This window comes from Corythoichthys intestinalis, chromosome 21, assembly GCF_030265065.1.
Source record: "Corythoichthys intestinalis isolate RoL2023-P3 chromosome 21, ASM3026506v1, whole genome shotgun sequence".
In the NCBI taxonomy this organism is placed as follows: Eukaryota; Metazoa; Chordata; class Actinopteri; order Syngnathiformes; family Syngnathidae; genus Corythoichthys; species Corythoichthys intestinalis.
This window is the reverse complement of record NC_080415.1, coordinates 35,288,440-35,309,286: the sequence shown is the minus strand read 5'-3', so window position 1 is coordinate 35,309,286 and position 20,847 is coordinate 35,288,440. Positions and strand designations below refer to the sequence as shown.

The following is a 20,847-nucleotide window of genomic DNA, read 5'->3' as shown; positions in this document are numbered from 1 at the left end:
CTAGTTTTAATATAAAATTTCTATAACTTGTACTGACATTTATCTTTTAAGAACTACAAGTCTTTCTATGCATGGATCGCTTTAACAGAACGTTAATGCCATCTTGTTGATTTATTGTTATAATAAACTAATACAGTACTTATGTATCGTATGTTGAATGTATATATCCCTCTTCTGTCTTATCTTTCCATTCCAACAATAATTTACAGAAAAATATGGCATATTTTATATATGGTTTGAATTGCGATTAATTACGATTAATTAATTTTTAAGCTGTAATTAACTTGATCAAAAATTATAATTGTTTGACAGCCCTAAATATAATATAATATAATATAATAACCAAATAACCCTCTCTGGGTTCTTCACAGAAAAAAAGCCAGGAAATAAATACACTATTTTAAAAAAATTTACAAAAAAAAAAAAAAAAAAAATTAAATATATATACATATATATATATTATTTTATTTATTTATTTTTTGGTTCAGGGGGCTGGACCAAATGTGGCCGCGGGCCGGGCCGTAGTTTGAGGACCCCTGACTTAAAGGGACATCTGGATTATACACATATTTAATTATGTTGGTCAGTTGAATAAAAATAGAATGTTTGTTTCCTTTTCACATTTCAAGCAGGTAGTGGCAATAAAGTAAATATATACAGTCCCTGACAAAAGTCTTGTCACTTATCCATTTTGTAGAAACAATTGCAAATAACCTGACTTTTAATTGTTCAATTGGTTTCAGAAATGGCTAATATGAAAGCTAAGACCCTCCTAAATGATGAATGGACAAAAATATATTTGTTTCACTGAAAAAAGATTTATCATTTAATGAAGACATAAAGGTCATATTTTGGCAAGACAAAAGTTTTGTCGCCTACAGAAATTAGTGTGACAATTGAACAAAAAAATGTACTTCCAAATCCACAAATATGTTACATAACATAAGCGAATTAAGTAGTGGTGCTGTGAGATCCAAATTTAATATTTTGTATGACTTCCATGGGCTTCGGTAAGGATTCATACAATTTATTGACGAAGTCATCAGAGACATCAAAGAAGGCAGTCTTGCATGCCTCCCGGGGTTCATCAACATTCTTGGTTTTCGTCTTCCATGCTTCCTCTTTCATCCTACCCCAGACATGCTCAAGGATGTTCATGTCTGGTGACCAGGCTGGCCAGTCCTGGAGGATCTTGATCTTCTTTGCCTTGAGGAACTGTGAGGTAGAGATTGAAGTATGCGATAGAGCACCATCCTGCTACAGAATTTGTCCCTTTTTATGGTTAGGAATGTAAGAGGCAGCTAAGATATGTTGATATTTCGGACTGTTTCTGTTGCCTTCCACCCTGCAGATCTCTCAGGGTGCAGACAATTAAAAACCCGTGTGGCATTTGCCAAGGCCCAAAGCCTGTCAAAAGGATGGACACTGGAAAAGTGGCAAAAGGCGAATTTTTCAGTTGAATCTTCCATTGAATTACACCACAGTCGCTGAAAATATTGCAGGAGACCTATTGGAGCCCGCATGGATCCGAGATTCACTCAGAAAACAGTGAAGTTTGATGGTGGCAAAATCACGGGCTGGGATTACATCCAGTATTGGGGTGTGCGAGAGATCTGCCAGGTGGACGGCAACATAAATAGTCTGAAATATCAACAAATCTTAGCTGCCTCTTACATTCCTAACCATAAAAGGGTCGAATTCTGCAGCAGGATGGTGCTCCATTGCATACTTCTATTTCTATCTCAAAGTTCCTCAAGGCAAAGAAGATCAAGATCCTCCAGGACTGGCCAGCCCAGTCACCAGACATGAACAGGATGAAAGAGGAAGCATGGAAGATGAAACCCAAGAATGTTGATGAACTCTGGGAGGCATGCAAGACTGCTTTCTTTGATGTTCCTGATGACTTCATCGATAAATTGTATGAATCCTTGCCGAACCGCATGGATGCAGTCCTTCAAGCCCATAGAAGTCATACAAAATATTACATTTGGATCTCACAGCACCACTACTTAATTCGCTTTCATTAAGTAACATATTTTTGTATTTGAAGTAAATTTTTTGTTCAATTTTCACAGTACTTTCTGAAGGCAACAAAAGTTTTGTCTTGCCAAAATTTGACCTTTGTCTTCATTATATGATAAATCTTTTTTCAGTGAAACAAATATAGGGAAGGGTCTTAGCTTTCATATGAGCCGTTTCTAAAACGAATTGAGTAATTAAAAGTCAGGTTATTAGTAAGGGTGTAATGGTACATGTATTTGTATTGAACCGTTTCGGTAAAATACGGTGGATCCGGTCGATTTTCAAACTAATATGCAATCGTAACCCACTTTTTGAGTCCATCAGATCTCTTGAGTGGTAGATCAGGGCACACTTTACTTAACTTTGTATATTTACTGCTGTCTTCTCTGCTATAATAATAACCAACACGGCCCCGTGTTAAATACAAAACCCTCCTACCACAACAAAACAAGTAGGAACTAATATTCACATAGGAACTAAAGTTGAACAATACAAGGGGTCTAAATTTTCTGAAAGGCAACTTGTTGATGGATTATCTTTAAATACCCGCGAGTTTTTGAGCAGAATTCTAGCTTTGTATAGGCTAATGTTCCTATTGTTGAAAGGTGTGTAATAAACAACTAGCACATTTATATTTTGCATTTTGTTTTCTTACTGTACCAAAAATTAACCTGTCAGGGAAACGCGGGAAGCAGGTGGTGTGGACCCAATTGCAGGGAAACAAAAGCAGCAAAGCAGGTGGTGGTGAACTCAAAAAAACGTTTTAATTAGGGCTGTCAAAATTATCGCGTTAATGGGCGTTAATTAATTTTTTAAATTAATCACGTTAAAATATTTGATGCAATTAACGCACCCGCTGGCATATTGCCTCAAACATTACAATGAGGCCGTTTATGGACATTAAGAGTGAAGAGAATGCCACCGGCCGCTTGGGGGCAGCGCCGTTCCATACTCATGTTATGTCTTCTAAACGTGGGAGAATTAGTAGTTGTGAGACGTTTATGCTGTATTCACAATGCAATGCAAATTGCTATTTGTGCTCCACACATATTTCGGTAAGTTTTCTTTCTTTTAGTGGCAATTATGTGTCTCTTGTTTTATTTTCGGTAAGATATGTACAGGTGGGGAGAACAAGTATTTGATACACTGCCAATGGGTTTTGGCAGTGTATCAAATACTTGTTTTCCCCACTGTATATGTTATACAGTAAAGGCGAGTGGACACAGGCGCGCCGTTTATTGGCATAAGCTTCTCCTTCACAACAAACATAAGTATCGTTTAGTGAAAGCACAACAAAAATAATATTCCTATCTCTCCAAAAAAAAAAATAATGTTCTCAAAAAGAAAAGCACTTCAGTCTATAGTAATGAGGCCCTATTCTGACACACAGTTAAACAACAATGCTAAATAAACTGGCATTCCATATCAATTTAGCTATGCAAAATACACGTAAAACTTTTCACTCTATTTTTATTATTGTTATTTTTATTATCATTATATTAACTCTACTTTTGATTGAAAATTTTACAAATTTTATTAAAAAGAAAACATGAAGGGGGTTTTAATATAAAATTACTATAACTTGTAACTATAACATTTATCGTTTAAGAACTACAAGTCTTTCTATCCGTGGATCACTTTAACAGAATGTTAATAATGCCATTTGTGGATTTATTGTTACAATAAACAAATACAGTACTGATGTACAGTATGTTGTATGTATATATCCGTCATGTGTCTTATCTTTCCATTCCAACAATAATTTACATAAAAATATGGCATATTTTAGAGATGGTTTGAATTGCGATTAATTACGATTAATTATTTTTTAAGCTGTAATTAACTCAATTAAAAATTTTAATCGTTTGACAACCCTAGTTTTAATAACAACTAACCATAAGCACAAAGTACAACCAAAAGGACTGGGGATCAAAAAGGCAATGTTCAAACCAAAACTTACTTACAGAGGGACTGGTACACGAGGGCGTGGACAGGACTTGAAATTGACGCTGGCATAGATATAGACATTGACGATGACGCAACAAGTACTGAAAAGAAACTGGGAGCTTATATACACACACAGACAAAGGGTAACGAGACAATGAGGAACAGACGGGTGACACAGGTGGACGCAGATTGGAGGATACACAAGGAGCGGTACATCAGGTGAAATCAATGGCAATTAAAAGGACACACTAGGAGGGAATCAACACAAAACCTAACAGAACCGAACCGTGACCTCAAAACCGAGGTACGTACCGAACCGAGATTTTTGTGTTCCGTTACGCCCCTAGTACATCCATAATATACTGACTCCAGGCCTCTCACTGTAATGATAGACTGGCTCTATTGCTGTATATAAAGAATACAGTCCACCACCCAACATGCATTCATTCCCCACCCCTTTGAAAACGTCACTATTTATCACTCTGGATGGCAGCTTTCAATTATAAGTTAACCCATGGTCTAGTAACGATATAAGGGCAATTTGCAGCACAATTCATAATCGAGACAGAGGTGCAGTGGGCAATAGTGATGGAGTAAGTGACAGCGAAGAGGTGTTAACATAGCAGAGCTCTCTCGCTCACGGAGGAGCTTCGGCATCCCAGTAAAGTCTTTCACATCCCACGAGATTTTTCAAATTGGACCCTAATGGTATGCCTGACAAGGTGTTGATCTCTTTCTCATTCCGCAAGCCTGTGTGCCGTGGGAACAACAGTGTGAAACGGAAGCCTAGGGAAGCAGCCACCCACTTCGGTGACAGACTCCGGATGTCGTTAAATATATTACGGTTTTAATATAAAGACATTTGAAGGTTTAGCGGGCTGAATTGGATTATAGCAACACGCGTTCGCCGAGAACAACAAATGAAAGGTTTCTCGTCATAGTTTATCATCTGTAAATGCGGAATTAGCAAATAAATGGGTGCTTAGTAAACAACTGCCCATTGTAAATTGGTAACGATTACAGATTACCACCACAGCAGGAGTCATTTATCACCGACTACCCCGTAAAATCATCTTGACTGGAGATGGAACTAATATTAAACACCTATCTTCCCTTTAAAGACTTACCCCGCGCACTCTAAATTACACCGAATAGGAAAGGAATAAATGTCTAAAACCCTTTTAATTTTTAATACTAGATTTAGATTTGAAGATAAAGCCCAATCTACAGATGATTAATTTGGGTTTCATTCCTCATTATTTGCACAGTGCAATAGGCGGTCGAAAACCTTGCGCTCTGAATGGCAAGTCCACATTCAAATCCTGCACAGAATACACAATTCCGAATACCCTTCTGAGAGAGAGGCAATTTTCCCATTTGTTTTCCCGCACAATGGCCCCTGGATAATAGTCATGCAGGGCTCGAGGAGAAAGGCGCAAAAGTGACCAAGTTATCTGCCTTTGCCAGTCTGCGTCTCAGCCTCTTCGTTATGAATTATAGATTAGAGATGAGAGTAGGACTTTGCCTTGCAGGGAAGGTGGATAGAAAGCTGCTTGAGGTCAATACGGCAGAACCGAGATCAGTCTGTTAGCGGTCCATCTAAAATACTTAAAAAGACATTCCCAGAATTCCTTCAGCAGGACTATTTTTAACAAATGATGTATTGTTCAAACAAGGGCACGACTGTTTAATATATGGCGGAAAACACTAAGGTGACTTGAAGTTCCGCTCTTAGACCCCCAATTTGGCCAAATTTCAAAATTGTCGTTTATGCATGTGTGATACATGACTGGAAATTATCTGAGGGAAGGAAAATTTTAACAGGACAGCATTTAAAAAAAAAAAAAAAACAGCAAAACCCTAACTGGAGACGAGAGCATGCGAGAGCAGAATTAAAGACGCCACGATTTTAATGAGATATCATCGCGTACTTACATTGTTTTGATCCAAAAAAACTCCATGTAGCATGTATCACAGAATGTCAAGACACAGCTGTGAATGGCCACAGCCGGATTTTTGGAGGATTTTATGGGTGAAACATGGTGATATAACAAGGGTCGCAATGTAGAAATCGCAGACAAGGAGTGGTCGAGATTTTCTTCTTCTTATATTTACCCTTTTAAACGTTATTTTTCAATTTTTCTTTGTTTGGATCGATTATTTATCATCTAACATATCGGGGAAAATGCGACATTAACAAAAAAATAGAATTAACTGATAGTTATGTGGTAGATATCCGTGACTTATTTACAGATGCCAAATTTTTCATTGTGACGTAACTTGTGTAAAAGTTTAAAATATGCGAGTGAATTAATTTTTAAAGTTTTTTTTTTTTTTAAACTAAATATTAGACATCAATTAATGATTCTAAGCTAAAATTGAGGGACATTTGGAATTTTGGAGTGCTGTCAGCAGCACTCCTGTAACGAGTCACATGACATTTTGGAGGGAAAATGACAAGCGGTACTCAATTTGGACATTTAGGGATGTACGTTTTTTCAAGGGGTGTACTCACTTTTGTTCCCAAGGGTTTAAACATTAATGGCTATATTTTGGGTTGTTTTGAGGGGAAAATAATTAGAGATGATGCCGATTGATCGGGTCCGATCACGTCATTTTCAAAGTATCGGAATCGGCAAAAACATATCGGACATGCCTTTTTTTTAATATATATATATTTTTTAAATGAAATCATTTTCTAATTACAATATTTAACGCAATTAACGCATGCGCTGCACGACCTATTCACGCATTGTTGCGTTCAATCTATAATGGCGCCGTTTTACCCATACAGTATATAGAGCTTAAAGGCAGCGTAAAATGAGTAGAGTGAATTTTGGCAGCCTTTGGAGCCTTTTTTGAAATGGCTAAAGCCTTACAATCTCTCTCCCAACGATTAGAATAATCGTGGGAAGCAATGTTGGGAAAAAAGGTAGTAGTTGATCTTTTTCTTAACACCCTATGGTATTTCCCAACACAGAGAAGATATATCAATTGGTACCACGACGCACAGTCATGGTTGCACTTCCCATCATGCATTCGGGCAGAAGGTAAATGGCTACGGTATCATTTACTGAAGCTCAACAAATACACTAGATGGCAATATTTAGTCACAATTTACAAAGTCACATTTATCCTTTAAGAATTACAAGCCTTTCTATCCGTGGATCCCTCTCACAGAAAGAATGTTAATAATGTAAATGCCATCTTGAGGATTTATTGTCATAATAAACAAATACAGTACTTATGTACTGTATGTTGAACGTATATATTCGTCCGAGTTTTATTCATTTTTTTCTTAATGCATTGCCAAAATGTATATGATCGGGAAAAATTATCGGGAATGATTGGAATTGAATCGGGAGGGGGAAAAAGCAATCGGATCGGGAAATATCGGGATTGGCAGATACTCAAACTAAAACGATCGGGATCGGATCGGGAGAAAAAAAAAACATGATCGGAACAACCCTAAAAAAAAATGTAACACTATTATATAAGCTGCACACGGACTACTTTTCATTGTGTCAAAGTGTCATTTTGTCAGTGTTGTCCCATGAAAAGATATACTTAAATATCTGCAGAAATGCGAGGGGTGTACTCACTTTTGTGATATACTATATTTTTTCTATAAATTTGCGTCCGATGGCGGGCGAACTTCACAGAGGTAAGTCCCACCCCTGGCGAAACGATGGGGAAAAAAACTGCGACTTTGGCTTGATTCATGCCGCAGGTCTTAATGCACAAATCTCTTTTTTTTTTTCGTGTTTTTCCGACTCGAGTGAGGCATTAACTTGAGGATCTGAACGGGACAGGTCGCATAAAAGTAAGACCATTTCAAATCCAATCTCGGTCACTTTTGTACGTGGTTAAAATTCGATCTGGGCCACATTTTTCCAGAATGTGGCTGTGGTCTGAACTGTCAAGTCTCTCATTAAGGTGTGCTGTATGAAACTAGAGTATAGTCCGAAAAATAGAGTAAGTAGCCTATCTCATTTTGGAAAAAAGAACAAGTTTGAGGTCTGCACTGTCTTGTTTCTATTTATTCAGCATTTTAAAAAATGGCACATTTTCTTTATCCTCTGCTTCATTAAACCCTAAAGTTGAAAAGCTGTTGTAAGGTTTGACATACAATACATTTCCATTAAACAGCAGATACTTTGCATAAGTTTGGTGATGCTTCAACGTGGAATGAGTCCACGAATCATCAGGCATGTGGCCTCCATTCCAAATTATTAGTGTACAGAACCCTACTGATCAAAGATGATTAATAACAAATCTAAATGTGGGAAATTAGCATGGAAAAAGTCCCTGCATCACAGCCGATGCATAAAATAGATGCACTTACTTTAATGAGCGACGATAAAAGTTCCCATGCTGTGCAGCGGCAAGAAATGTGATTGATGCTCCACATTAGAAGCTTTACACAGGCCCCAAATGCCACAGCAGCCTTTTAAAGTATTGTCCCCTGTGTCATGCATGCAAGGAGGACTAGCTTCTCTCGCTTTTATACACTACATTTGGACGTCTTAAGTAGAATGCCTGGAAGTTAGGCAGCACTGGGCTGTTCTGTGACTTTACCTTGCTTGGTGCGATGTTGACAGGTGGGCCCATATATCAGTGAAAGTAAACATGATGGCTCACAGCAGATAAGAGATTTGAGGACATACTATTTCCTGCTAGTTAGATACTCGCTGTGTTGACATATAATAAATGTGATGTAAAATGTGGCCTGCGATTGACTAGCAACCAATTCAGGGTGTAACCCGCCTGGGTAGACCGTATTTTCTATAAGCCGTTTTTTTTCCTATAGTTGGGCCGCACATAACGTTAGCATACTGAACACTTATTCAGCCTGTTTTTCTCGATTCTATTTCCATTTTAAATTGCCTTTCAATATGGCATGTCTGTTCCTGGTGTTGGATTTTATGCGAATTATACTCCGTTACGACGATATGTTTTTTTCTTCTTCATTGCGCATTTTTTGGCTGGTGCGACTTATACTCGGATGTGATTTATAGTCCGAAAAATACGGTACTGCTCATGAAGCTAACCTAAGCTATGTCTTTGGAGATTTTAGGGATATACAGTATGTAATGGGCAGTGTTGTTAATAATGGCATTAGAATATTACGGTGTTACTAACGGCGTTATTTTTCTTCAGTAGTGGGTAATCAAATTACTTTTCTCATCTTGGCAACGCCGTTACCGTTACTGAGGTGTCCGTTACTAAGCGTTACTATATTGGTTGAATGACGCGAGAACAGTCAGAGAGAGACTGACTCACGGAGACGAGAGAGCTGAGCAGGAGTGGGGAGGAGGCAAGGGAGTTGTGACGGCGTTGCAAACACGATGCTAGGTGGCTCCAATAATACCTGACTGTAGCCGATAGCCTACAAACTACGCCCACATTATGCTACGGTAGATATCACATAATATAGAACTAGATGCAAATGACAGACACAGCGGCATTAGCAACATGTATAAAGAACTAGATGAAGCAGTAGACTTCTTAGGAAGGCTCTGTTGTAGAGAACCTTCCTAGCGAACCTAAGTAACTTTTTATCTAAAATACTCCTAAATCGGCAAAATCTGCACTTGAATCTATCTTTAAATGATGAAACGGTTTTAAAACTTCCAACGTGTCAAAAGTAGTAGTTGCATTGGTCGGATGAAATATGTTCATTTTATGGGATAGGGATTTGGGGTTTTTCTTGACTTTTTTCCCAAAAACATCTATCTTAAAACAATAAAAGGCTGGAACTACGTCAGTTGTGTGTAATGAATCTAAAATATATGAAAGTCTAGTGTTTATCAGTACATTACAGAAAATAATTAACTTAATCACAATATGCTATTTTATTTTATTTTTTTTTGAGAAGGACGAGTATATGCTGTATATATACTAGTAGGGTTGTTCCGATCGTTTTTTTGTTCCCGATCCGATCCAGATCATTTTAGTTTGAGTATCTGCTGATCCCGATTTTTCCCGATCCGATTGCTTTTTTTTTTGCTCCCGATTCAATTCCAATCATTCCCGATAACTTTTCCCGATCATATACATTTTGGCAATGCATTAAGAAAAAAATGAATAAAACTCGGACGAATATATACATTCAAAATACAGTACATAAGTACTGTATTTGTTTACTATGACAATAAATCCTCAAGATGGCATTTACATTATTAACATTCTTTCTGTGAGAGGGATCCACGGATAGAAAGACTTGTGACTGTGTACATTGTGACTAAATATTGTCATCTAGTGTATTTGTTGAGCTTTCAGTAAATGATACTGTAGTCATGCCCAAATGCATGATGGGAAGTGGAGCCATGACTGTGCGTAGTGCTACCAATTGCCATAATTTCCCGAAAATAAGGCGCCCTTTTTTCCCCAAATCCACTTGTAAAATCGAGGGTGCGCATTATACACGGGTATATGGATGGAGACAGAAATAAATACATATAAATATGTATATTTTAAGACTTTTTCTTTATTGACACGGCCATGTTGTGTTGAAGAAAACGCATACGGTGATCTGTTGCCGCCATTACGGTATATTACGTCACCGTTTGTTTTGGTAATACAGTGATACCTCAGCTCACGAACATAATTGGTTCCCAGAAAGTGTGTGTAAGGCGAAAAGTTCGTCTTCCGAACATTTATTTCCCATAAGAAACCATTAAAATGAGAATAATCCGTTCCCAGGTCCCCATAAAACATAATTTTCTACTAAATAAGCCTTAAAACTACACAAAAATATACCTTATTTTATGTATAATAAATGTGCTATTGTATTATAATTAAAGAAATAAACTGTACTGTATAATAAAGTCGTTTTATTTACCTTTGTGATGTAGTTGATGGCTTGATGGAATGGAGTGGGAGGAGGAGGAGGGAGGGAGTTACTGTTTGGAAGGAGAGTGTTACCGGCAAAGTGCGCAGTTAGCGTAGACTCCACTGCTGTGCCCCCCACATGCTTTTGGTTGTTAATAAAAGTGCCCACAAAAAGCCATCCGACGCCTCTGGGTGTTTGTATGCACGCCGCCACCTTTCTGGAGAGGAAATCGGGCGAACCGAAGACAACCGACGACAACGAGCCAACGTGACTTGCCGGTCCACTTCTCACTACGGTGGGAAGCTGAAAGCACCGCCAATTAACAGTCGAGGGCGAATTGGTAACACGAGTCACCTTCCATAAGGACTGTAGGTAACTCTTTTTCGGTCCCATAATAGCAAAAGTACACTCAATATGGTAAGCGATCTTTTGTCTTCATTTCTACGTTGTGTTGATTTAAATGTGATTTTTATGATCTTCATGTGATGTAAAGCACTTTGAATTGCCTTGTGTTGAATTGTGCTATATAAATAAATTTGCCTTGCCTTGCCTTGCCTTGCCAAAATGTCTATCAAACACAAACCACGTCCGCACTCAACGAAAGTGAGGGGACGCACTGGGACGCCGTGAGCGTGCGTCAGCTTCTTGTGGCGCTTTTCGACCACGTGAATTGGTTCGTCCGCCGAAAACTAGTTCGTCAGCAGAGACTATATGCTCGCGAATTTAATGTTCTTGAGGCGAAAAGTTCGTGAGTTTAAGCGTTCGTGAGCTGAGGTATCACTGTACTTCACTCTGATTGGTCGAATGACTTCCGTGAGTTCGTTTCGTCTGCACTGTTATGAGCTCCTTTCGTTTTCCCATTTCAGTCGTCACTTTTACTTTACAGTATAATTCCAAGGAAGATATATTTGCGGTATTTCATGATGATGAAACGAGCAAGCTACACGGCAGCCTTCTAAAGGAAAGTAATTTCCGTATCTGAGGAAGCTGGAATTCGTGAAGCGGCAAGACTGTATGACGTCGGAGAATCGAGTGTGCGGTATTGGAAACGAATGAAGAAGCAGCTGGAACAAGCAAAGTCATCAGCAAAAGCAATTGGTAGGGGCAGAAAAGCACTTATAAGAATGCTTTAGATGTTCATGTATAATACAGATATGGCTGTTTTGTTTTCTCACGGTTCTCTTAAGTTGGAGAAGTTGTTAAAGGTTGTTACAGTAATGTTTTGTAATTACAGTAATTATCACTGTGCTATGCTTGTGCTGTGTTATGTCTGTTTATAATTTGTTAAATTAAAATGACATTTCTGTATTCCTACACGAGCTGTTTTCTTGTATTCTACCGTATTTATTGGTGCTAAAATTAGGGTGCGCGTTATACACGGGTACAAGAATTTTCCCTCGATTTTGCAGGTAAATTGGGGGTGCGCGTTATACACGGGTGCGCCTTGTATTCGGGAAATTACGGTGATATATCTTCTCTGCTTTGGGAAATAACATAAGGTGTTAAGAAAAAGATCCATTGCTACCTTGCTTCCCACATTGCTTTCCATGATATTTCTAATCGTAGGGAGAGGGATTGTAAGGCTTTAGCCAATTAAAAAAAGGCTCCAAAGGCTACCTAAATTCACTCTACTTATATTACGCTGCCTTTTATCTCTATATAGGTAAAACGGCGCCATTACAGATTGAGCGCGACAATGCGTGAGTGGGTTGTGCAGCACATCCATTAACTGCATTAAATATTTAAACGTGATACATTTTTTAAAAAATTACCGCTGTTATTGGGATAAATTTGATAACCCTACCTTAAGCCTAAACTAAAGACTCTGGATGAGTGTAACATATTATGTCTGTAACATTAAATATAATTAGAAAACGATTTAATTAAAAAAAAAAAAAAAAAAAATTAAAAAAGGCATGGCCGATATTTTTTTGCCGATTCCGATATTTTGAAAATTACGTGATCGGACCCGATCGATCGGGACATCTCGATATACTAGTACATTTAACTACAATTATTTCCAATGGGAGGAGAGAGATTCACAAATCTGAGGTCAAACATCCCAGATGACCGCTGACATTCAACCTGCAGCTTACTTACTTTCCATCATTAAGATATTCTCGGACACTTTGCCATCTCATCCCTTTAGGAAGGTCCGTTTTGTCTCCCCTTCCGGCATGCTTTCCCGACAAATAACTGCTAATTTCAAAGTGGCCGCTGCAGAAGGACAATGATAAGAGTGCTGTCATTTCCTCCGTCTTCCCACACATCTGACATCACTGTAATTGACTGGAGTGTGTCTGGAAGTGCCATTGTTCCCCAGGATACTCAAGAGGCTTGTCAGGAATTGTGGGGTGACTTGTCATTCACTGACCTCCACGTTTGTGCTCTGTTAGCTTTTATAGAGAATGCTGCGAGGCTTGTGTTAATTTTGCAAGGCAGGGAATTTGTCAAACTCAGTTCTCAGCTATAGGACACCAAGGATTCTTTAATGAGCTGTGTGAATAAGGGTGAAACGAAACAGCAAGCGCGTCTGTTGGGTGATTACGAAGGCCCTCTTAGTCCATATAAACCTACTTGATATTTTCCACTCGCCAGTGAATAGACAGCATGCTTACCAAGTAAAAACTGCTGCTCTCATCCTTTTAACCTTCGTTCTAATTGTTGATCTGCCTTGCATATTCAGTAGCTGGAGCCTCAGAGACGGAGCAAGGACGAGACAATCTTGTCTTTTCCTCAAATTTATCTTCCGCAAAACCTGCCTTGATCTTTTGTCTCGGCTAATGACTGCCGCGGCCCTGGTTTGCTCTCACTAGGACCTTGTTAGCAGTTCCTTATTGGGTATTCCACATAATGCTGAGCTAGCGGCTCACCTGCGCGACTTCCTCTAAACCTGGCCATCAATTTGTATAAGCAGGTACAGTGTGCCCGACTGCTGCGTGCTGCCAATCAAAAACAGCCATAGGGCCAAGTGAGCAGACTGCCTTTGTTTTCGGTGCTGTAAACAGGTTTCAGCGTTCCAACGACTCCCAATTGGAAGACCTAGTTTTCAAACGGTTTGAAGAAGTTTGAGTTTTTCTAAGTATGGTACTCTAACCTCATGATGGTAATTAGTAAGGGTGTAACGGTACATGTATTTGTATTGAACCGTTTCAGTACGTGGTGCTCGGTTCGGAACGGAGGTGTACCGAACGAGTTTGACTTACTGAGCTGTGTGTCGATCGGGTTAGTTTCTTTGTGTAGATGGTTTACTCTGTCTTCTCTACTATAATGAGGACCAACACGGTTGGACAGTATAACCCAGAAACGTCAACGGCGCGACAACGTGGCCGCCCCGAGAACGCAATGAAACACGGGCGTTGAAGTCAATCATCCAATGCACACCAGTCGCAGTGCGGCTGCGTGTTAGACGCGTCTCAGAAGTGGTTCAACACGACTGTTTTCCAAAATTTCCAGCTTCGCGGTGAATCAGTAACAGGCACACTTTTGCTCAATAGACGATGTTTATTGATTAGAAAATGCAGAATAAATGAGATTTATTGATTATAATCCCACAAAAGCAAGCAAACAGATATCAAATACAAGCAAACAAATGGTAAAGTGATGCTAGATTTGAGTTTGTCAATCTCAGAATCCCCGCGTTACATTACAGCACAATTAGTTGTCCCTTAGAAATGAAAATCGCTTACCGTGACAAACGAGTGGGAAGCCAACAGCACTCCAGTAAAGCGTCAAAAGGACAAAAGCCTGGCGATCCGTACGTGACCCGCTGGTGGGCCTCACGGGTTGCCCAGAAATGTCCGGTTTTGTAAGGACGCACCCCTCGGAGGCGGAGAGGCCAACTTCCGCCCCCGAACGGCGCGGCCCCGTCCAATCACAAACATTTAAGCTACTTTTGGTTCAGCCCCCTTGAAAAAGGGCTTTTCACATGGGACAAATGAGCTGTGCTGCAGCAGATGCCAACAAATGGTAAATATTATGGGTGCAAAACAAGTTATCTCTATGGGACCCAGGCGTGTAGTAAAACAATACTATGGTGCAAAACAAGTTATCTCGTGAGATTCTCAAGCGCGTCAAACTATGGGAACAAGGTGAAAAACAATAGAAGTTGTTACAATCTATGTCACAGAAGCAATCATACATCACAAAAGCATAATTTAATATTTTCCCCACATCAGTGACGCACGCGAAAAGAACGGCAGAGTTTATTATTTGACGCGAGACGCGGTCCTCTTGCGTCAGTACTTGCGTCGGGCAGACCGGAAGTCACTCGTGTAAAAATACGGTGGATCCGGTCGATTTTCAAACTAATATGCAATCGTAACCCACTTTTTGAGTCCATCAGATCTCTTGAGTGGTAGATCGGGGCACAGTTGACTTGTCTTTGTTAATTTACTGCTGTCTTCTCTGCTATATAATAACCAACATGGCCCCGTGTTCAATACAAAACCCTCGTACCACAACAAAACAAGTAGGAACTAATATTCACATAGGAACTAAAGTTATACAACATAAAATATACAATATAAATGAATACTACATCACATTTGTAAAATATAAACACATAATAAAATAAATAATAGCCCATTTAAATAAGATAAATTGAAATGAGCTAAAACACCTGTAATGAAATAATAAGAATAATACACAGATCCTGCTTACACAATTAAATTTATTAATTTCTCTGTGGCGCTTTAACTTGGTATTGCATTTATTTAATACGACAGGGCTAAATTACAGCATAATGGTCAAAACTGCCGACTTCTTAAACCTCCTGAACGGTATCTTATGCCACCGGAGTTAATTTAGCTTTTGTCATTTTCCTGCCCCGGCTTCAGAGACTAAGGAAAGAGCGTAAACAAAACAGGGGACGTGACAACTAGGCGACATGCTAACCCGAACCAATTGTCTTCACCGATCAGCCAGCCCACGGCAGCAAGCAAGTTGCGGCTAGTTGTCTTCGAAGTGCCTGTCGCCGGGGATGCAAGGGACGCGTTCTCGGTGGACAAACCGGCCGACGTTGGCGTGCGTGGCTACCTGAGCCGAAGCCAAATATAGCACTCTATAGGCGGGCATGTGAAGAGAGAAGTCTCTACACAATCGAGAACCAGAGATGAGAACCGAAGATAGTGCTCTATAGGCGGGCACCTCTTCATTGGCTGGCGACCATGGTGTGCGACAAGCCGCCGTTCGCCAGCCAAGTGGCCTTCTCTGTCGACAGTGAGCATTGTCACCCACAAAATGCATGCCACCTCCTTATTAAAACGTTTGCCACGATCTTAGTATTACATGTAGCTTACTCACTTAGTCATCCGTCCAATGGTCTCTTGATTGTCGGACTTGTTTTGTACATTATATGCGGTCAGCAGGATCTTTTGGAAGTCCAAAAAGCCTCACACCACTCTCCCTGGTGTAGCAACAAAAGCCTGCAGCACATTGGGCTGACGTGACGCAAAAAATAAACGAATTAATCCACAAAATCAGCTGAATCCGCAGTCCTTCTGACTCTATTGTGAAAATGATTAGTCCGCTGATGTCACATTCGCCTTCTTCCTCAATCCGAGACTGGCCGGAAGTCTCTCATGTTCGTGGTGCGTAGGGTTGCCACCTTTCAGAAATAGAAATTCGGGACGCACCCCTCGCGCCCAAAGCTGTACAGGCAGAAGAAAAAAGGGACATCCCCAAAACTCCTAAAATGCATAGAAATGTATCTATTCATATATATTCCGTATTGGTTCAATAGGGAACGCAACATTTAATTCCCAATTACGGGTTGTTCCTTATTTCAAGGGACGGATGGCAACCCTAGTGGTGCGGGATTCAAAAAATTGAATAAATATATCGATTGCTTCTGTGCTTTCATTCAGGAGCATAAAATACTGCGTGTCATATGAAGTAAACATGCTTTTTTGTTTCACAGGCACTTTAAGGAAGACAGCGTTTTTCATGAGGACCAGTGCTGCGTTTCCCATGAGAACCAACGCACACCCGCATAGTGTCTTAAAATCATGATGGTCGCCTGCAGATGGATTAAACGACATTTCTGTTTCCAGCGGCTATGTGAAGGATGAAAAGTAATAAGGTAAGGAATCCAGTTGTGGCTATACAATAGCATATGACTGTTAGCAACCGTGTGGCTAAAAACTCGTCAGCGCTGGCGAGTTCGTTTGGGGGTGGCCGTGCGTCACACCAGTGAGTGTCACACCAGTGAGTGAAAGCCGAGCCAATGTTTATTCTGTATATGCTGGTAGACACCTTTTCTTTTTCGTACTCAGACAACACTTTTTGTCTCTGTTGCTCTGCCACCTTTGCAGAAATAGCGCAAAAGCATTAGCATCGACTTCCGTCTTTGTAATGAATGGGGAAAGGGGAAGTGACGTAAAGCAGTTAGCACATTGGTATATTGGTAATGAATTGATAGGCTAAATGATCAATGCAAAATAAATTTGTATTGACTTATACAAACTTTCATATGTATTGGTTCTGATGATACACCTTTCGATTAAAACCTTTGTTTTGGAAAAACTACTAAAGAAACATTTTGAAAACTTAAATGTCTGGATTTTATTAGCAATTTTAAATTGCAATATTTGAACAGAATTCATAATTAATATACACAATAAATACAAACTTTTTAAATCTCTTAACTGCCTAGGAATGTAAAAAGTAAACATTTGTCTTAAGCACACTTGACATCGTCTGTCTAAATAAAGAAGTTAAATATAACTGAAAAACTTCTTAGTCATGGAATAATAAAAATAAAAACGGAGCTTTCCTTCAGGTAAAACACTACTGCTTTTGTCCACAAGCACAACCAAAAGCTACAATAAATGAAAGCTCCTTTGGGCTGCTTTAAGACCACATAAATAAAATAAAAATGAAAATTAGGAGAAGGAGGGAAACTTCGGTTTTCTACATTTCTCCAGTTTAATTAACATTAAAAGTAGAAAACATACAGAAGGACACTTCTCTCTAAGCAGCTTCCTACTCCAGTTTTGCAGGTTATGTTATGCTAACTCTGGTACAGGTCGAAAGTTCATTAGCAAAATGAGTGGTGTGTTCCCCACCTCCACCACATTGACGTCTTTTTACTAGGGCTGTCAAAATTATCGCGTTAACGGGCGGTAATTATTTATTTAAATTAATTACGTTAAAATATTTGACGCATTCAACGCACATGCCCCGCTCAAACAGATTAAAATGACAGCACAGTGTCATGACCACTTGTTACTTGTGTTTTTGGGTGTTTTGTCGTCCTCTGCTGGCGCATGGGTGCGACTGATTTTATGGGTTTCAGCAACATGAGCATCGCGTAATTATTGACATCAACAATAGCGAGCTACTAGTTTATTTTTTGTTTGAAAATTTTACAAATTTTATTAAAACGAAAACATTAAGAGGGGTTTTTATAACATTTCTATAACTTGTACTAACATTTATCTTTTAAGAACTACAAGTCTTTCTATCCATGGATCGCTTTAACAGAATGTTAATAATGTTAATGCCATCTTGTTGATTTATTGTTACAATAAACAAATACAGTACTTATGTAGAGTATGTTGAATATATATATATATATATCCGTCTTGTGTCTTATCTTTCCATTCCAAAAATAATTTACAGAAAAATATGGCATATTTTATAGATGGTTTGAATTGCGATTAATTTTGATTCATTCATTTTTAAGCTGTTATTAACTCGATTAAAAATTTGAATCCTTTGACAGCCCTACTTTTTACATTTCTTACAGTGGCTGCTGCTGGCCGATAAAAAACTTCAAATATCCCTCCCTTCGAAATGGGCTGAGGAGGCGGCATGTTGTCTACATGTTGTATTTCTGTCGGGGGTGAGTGTGTGAGTGGGGGGTGCAAGTCATCAGCCAATAAAACGTGCGTTTAAGGGGGAAAAACATCATGAAAATAAACAATTTAATAAGGTTAGGGTGAATTCTATCCTTACAACATACTGGAAGACAATAATAATATTTGATCCGATTAGTCAACTCAAAAAATACTGCTAAAATAACCGCTTGTGGCAGCCCGAGAGGACAATACATCTGAAGTAATCACTTCTTGGTGTGCTAAGACTTGGCATTGTTTCCCTATCAACAAGACTGACACATGGAAAAATAATTAAAATGGAAACATTCAACCAATAGCAGCTGGCAAGTGGAATATTTAAACACGCATTTGCATGCTGGCTGTCAACCCACTCCCAACTGCGTGTCCAAGGTAGAAACATTTGATCAATGAGGGCACGAGAGTTGGAAACTAACAACATCCGTCATAAGAATTCTCTCTCCATCCATCTGCACACACAGCTTTGCTCTCTTTAAACACTCTGCAGGGCAGAGAAATATGTGTGCAAATGTGACAGTGATTTACAGTGTTGAGTTTCGCTTTGTGACAGTGAGTCAATGCAAAAAGTGCACCACACTTCCTCAGTGACTATAACAATTAATTTAATCCTACTGTTGGGCTTGAGTTTGCATATGCATGCAGTAATCATAAAGATGCACTGCAGAAAAACAAGGAAGATAACTCAAAAGTTTAACATTTATTATGATTTTTTCCATAAGCCTGGGATGTTTTTCAATTTTTGTCTTACCAGCACTGAGATTAATCTTTTATCTGCACCACTAATTCTCACGAGGGTCGCAAGGGTGCTGGAGCCTTTGTATAGTTTCTGAACTGGTTACCAGTCAAGTGCAGGACATAAATAGATGAACAATCATTAAACCTCACAGTCATGATTTATAGTGGTGGGTCAACCTACCGTACTCACACAAAAATGGGAAGAACAAGCTCCACACAGGTAGGCCAGGCCCCCAAATTTGTACCCTCAATCTGAGAACTGAGAGGTGGTATTAGTACATTCAAAGAATAACAAATACAGTGGTACCTCTACATACGAAGTTAATCCGTTCCAGGAGCTTGTTTGTAAGTCGAAATGGTCGTATGTCGAGCAGGATTTTCCCATAGGAATACATTATAATTCCATTAATTCGTTCCACAGCCCAAAAACCTGCACTAAATCCTTAAAAAATACTGCTGGTACTATTACAAATGGCAATTACATATAGCAAAACAAATAAATAATAAATAAAAATCGGATTAATAATGTAATAATATTAATAATTCCTGTAGTAGTGTAACGAAACGGGTTCTAATAAGGCGGACGTTTTTTTCTGTACCTGAAGGCACCGCGGCGCTGACGTGACAAAGAGGGAGGGGAGCGGGTGAAAGTTTACTTTCGCTTTCGATGCTTTCTTGAGAACATCGTCAATTGCGGCAGACAGCAGGCGTTTTGTGTTAAATAAGTTGTGAAAGAAATGGTGAAAACGTGGCGAAGCTGGCGATTTCTCTGGAGATGTTACCACAATAAGAATTGTCAGCTTAACTTATAAAGACTGGCGAACGATGGTCGGAGGAGGACCGTGGAGATGTATTGTTGAGCCATTTCACGGATGCCCACCCTACGCTCATATTTTTCTGTCATTTGCATCTTCATTTAGAAGGTAAGCGTCAACTTTTTCCTTGTTTCACCACCTGTACCAACCTTTTCTGAAACCTGTGTTGATTTGTCACACAAGAAAATCCGCCGTGCGTTCGTCTGCGGTGCTGCCATTGTCGTCGTATTTCGAGCATGTCGTCGGATGTAGAAACAAATGGCGAGTCAAATTTTACGTCGGATGTCGAAAAGTTCGTGTGTCGAAGCGATCGTATGTAGAGGTACCACTGTATAGTATATATACTTTTAGTGTTGTTTTTACTGCCTATTCATTTACTCAAGGAAAGTACATTCAATACGAGAATTATGGAGGTAGATTTGTCTTTATTATTCAATCCAAAAAAAAAAGTTGCTTCAATCAAATAAAAAGTTTTTTCAATCAAAATATATATTTTCAATTGAAGAAAAAGTTACTTCAATCAAAAAAAAAAGTGTTTGAATGCAAAAATGAAACTCAAAAAAATATATTTGAAAACTATTTTTCTTTGATTGAATTTTTTATTTTTGCCCTACCCCTAATATGGCTCAAACAC

The 20,847-nt window shown here is 39.1% G+C and overlaps 1 protein-coding gene and 1 long non-coding RNA gene across 7 annotated transcripts in view; one reads left to right on the top strand and one right to left on the bottom strand.

Moving 5' to 3' along the window:
- The window catches only part of LOC130909221 (uncharacterized), a 295,191-nt gene that overhangs the window by 92,195 nt on the left and 182,149 nt on the right, over positions 1-20,847 (top strand). The window contains exon 2 of the long non-coding RNA XR_009061715.1: positions 16,725-16,886. This is a non-coding gene — a long non-coding RNA (uncharacterized LOC130909221). The remainder of the gene's footprint in view (positions 1-16,724; positions 16,887-20,847) is intronic.
- The window catches only part of LOC130909220 (protein shisa-6), a 155,425-nt gene that overhangs the window by 85,053 nt on the left and 49,525 nt on the right, over positions 1-20,847 (bottom strand). The window lies entirely within an intron of this gene.